The 3,228-nt window shown below is 36.6% G+C and overlaps 1 non-coding gene across 1 annotated transcript; it reads right to left on the reverse strand.

Moving 5' to 3' along the window:
- Nucleotides 1-561: 561 nt before the first annotated feature.
- On the reverse strand, nucleotides 562-669 carry LOC113830916. Its single transcript, XR_003488361.1, has one exon. It is a non-coding gene; the product is annotated as a U6 spliceosomal RNA (small nuclear RNA).
- Between the last annotated feature and the right edge of the window lie 2,559 nt (nucleotides 670-3,228).

Below are 3,228 nucleotides of genomic sequence, written 5' to 3' on the forward strand. Positions count from 1 at the left end.
AAAAATATTTCTTAGCCATTCATGTTTTGAGAATTCTTTCTTTGTTTAGAATCATGCCTCATTTTTTGTGATAGAGTTTCTCTGTTTAACAGCTCTGGCTGTTCTGGAACTTGCTTTGTAGACCAGGCTGGCCTTGAACTCACAGAGATTTGCCTGCCATTGCTTCCTGGGATTAAAGGTGTGAACCACCACTAATTTAAGAAAAGCAGCATTTGAGAGAAAGATGCCATGTGACAGGGGTCAACCAGAGGGTTTTTTTTTTTAATTAGGGAAAGGGATCATAAAAAGTGGAACGGGAAGGGGGGATACCAGCATCTAGATGCAGGAGAAGCAGGAGAGAGGAAAGAGGGGGAGAGGGAAAAGGAGAGAGAGGAACAGACAGACAGAAGAGGGAGAGAAAGAAAGAGAGAGAGAGAAGGATGGGAGGTGGGCAGTGTCCTTTAAAAGAGAACATAGTGAATATGCACAGGTGGTGCTCTTAGTGGCTGCAGCTGAGGGGGTATCCTGTCAGAACCCCAAGGACAAGCTATTACAGATGCCTGAATACTAACAACCACTGCCCAGCCCATGCCTTGTTTTTATGAATTTGCATATCATCCTTACACAGGGGCCATGCTAATCTTCTCTGTATAATTCCAATTTTAGTATATGTACTGCTGAAGCGAGCACCATGCCTCATTTTTAATTGGGTTGTTTGTTTTCTTGATGTTTGTTTTTTGTTTGTTTTGTTTATTATTCTACATGATGACACTATGATGTATAATTGGTAAATATTTTTCTCCATTCTGTAGGCTGCTTATTTACTCAATGTTGGCCTTTGTATACAGAAACTTTTTAGTTTCATGGGGTCCCATTTGTCAATTGTTGGTATTAATACCAGAGTTATGAGTGTCCTGTTCATAGAGTGCCTGTGCTCATAAGTTGAAGTGGATCTCCTACCTTCTCCTCTATCAGATTTAGGGTCCTTGGTTCATTTAGAGCTGAATTTGTACAAGGTGAGATATAAGGATAAAGGCCTCTTGAAAAAGTCATAAGGAAACTTTTTTATTGTAGAAACTTCCTAAAATATGCATATGCATGTACATATATAAAAACAGGTTTAATGAAGTTAATCTATAATGGAGTTCATTACCCCAACTAAATACCTCATCCTAAATAAAAATTTTAAAAACCCAGTACCAGGAATAGGTTATCTCTTTTTGAGCCGTTGGACAATGGAGTCCCATAGATTGTCCCCACATCAAAACATTACATATTATTGCCAATACTTTTGGATAATTTCTAGAACTTGATGATAGGACCCTCTTACTGAAATACCACCTACTCAAGTAACAAAACATGGAGAAATCAAGCTGATACTCACCTGGAAGCATCATACCAACTGTCTAGCTTTCCTGGTGCTGTGAGAGGCTATGTACAATACTGGAAAGGAGCAGTAATCATCCATCTCACCCAGCTTTGTATGCTGCAAACTATAACAATGACTGTCCTAACAAGGTATGCATACTGGTGCGATAGGACCATGAACATTATGGGGGTTACTGACTACTTTACGATTGGGTGCTAATGCTTAATCCATGAGATGGAACCCATACCTGACACTGTTATAGGGGCCAAAGAACCTGTGACTAGATTGGTCAAATACTCTGGAGTAGAACACAGTATTATTATTCTGATAAGTGGAAATAGTTTTTATCCAACTCCCAATGACTAATTACTATATTCATAGATATGAGCAGCCTTTACCAGAGAAGTTTCTCCTTGCAACAGATGGAGATGCACAGAGACACTCAACTATTCAGTGTGCAGAGAGTAAGAGACTTTGGAGTGTTCAGGCATAAATGGAACATACATATCACACTCCTCCACAAAAGACTCAAGGATCTTTATACAAGAAAGGGGGTAGAACAATTGCAAGAGTCAGAGGTGATGGATAACATCAAGAAAATTGTATTTTTCCTGACACAACAGGGTAGTTGCATTTTTGAACTCACAGTAATTGTGACAGTATGCACAAAACCTGTACAAGCTCAGGCCAGACAAAATGCTAGCATAGTGGAGAGTATGTAGGCAATAAGTCCCACTCCTAGCTGAGGAGCTATAGGCATTTGATATCTGCTGGGAGAGGGACAGTCAATTTTTTTTATGATGTGACTTTATCACATGCTAGAGAAGGTACCACTCTCAAAACTACTTTGAGCAACAAAAACTGAACTCAATGGGGAAGAAAGAAGAGGATGAAGAGTGTGGTTATGAGAAATTCTTGTAGAAGGCAGGTAAATACATTCAAAATACATTGAATGAGATGCTTAAAGAAGTAATAAAAATATTATTCAAAATTCATTTTGCAACTTTCAAAATAGTGCAAATTTTATTTGTTTATTTATTTATTAGATACAGGGTTTCTGGATATATTCATTTTTCCAAAACAAATATTAGTAAACAAATGCCCAGAGATATGAACACATACATATTTATGTCCCCAAGTAGTCAAAATATTAAAGATCCGTAGATTGATTTAAGTAAATGGGAAATTAGTTATTCATGACTCTATTGCAATAAAACTTAAAGTTAAGAAGGTGTACATACTTATAGTAGAATATTATATACTAATTAAAATAACTATTAAAATCAATGGGAAAATAAAATATAGCATAGGACACATTATAAAAGAACTCGAGGAAATGGCTCAGTTAGTAAAGTCCTCATTGCAAAAGTGTGAGGACCTAACTTTGACCATGTAAAAAGTTAGCATGATGGTGTATACCTGTGACCTCTGAACTTACAACAGGGGACATGAATCTGAAGGATTCACTAGCCAACCAGTCTAGCTGAGACTACTACCTCTGTGTTCAGTGAGATACCATGTTTCAAAAATAATAAGTTAGGAAGTACTCAAGGAAGACACCCAATGTCAGCCTTTGACCTCCATATGTACAAGTGGGCACATACAAACATGAAAGATTAAAAAGTCAAGTAAAATTAGAGAAATTAATAAATGAAAGAAATATGCTAAAATGTTAAACTATATCCTGCAAGCAAGATTATAAGTGATCATTTTGTTGTTTAGACTTTTCTAGGCATTTGATAATTTTATTAACTAAACATAACTACTGAAAATTCTTGAAGAAACAACTACTACCCAACTCAAAATCTTCCTCATATCATGGTCTCTTTCTTTTTCTTTTCTCTTCTTTTTTAGTGGCTCCTGAAATAATAAAACTTCTC

The sequence above is a fragment of the Cricetulus griseus genome, chromosome X (genome assembly GCF_003668045.3).
Source record: "Cricetulus griseus strain 17A/GY chromosome X, alternate assembly CriGri-PICRH-1.0, whole genome shotgun sequence".
NCBI lineage: Eukaryota > Metazoa > Chordata > Mammalia > Rodentia > Cricetidae > Cricetulus > Cricetulus griseus.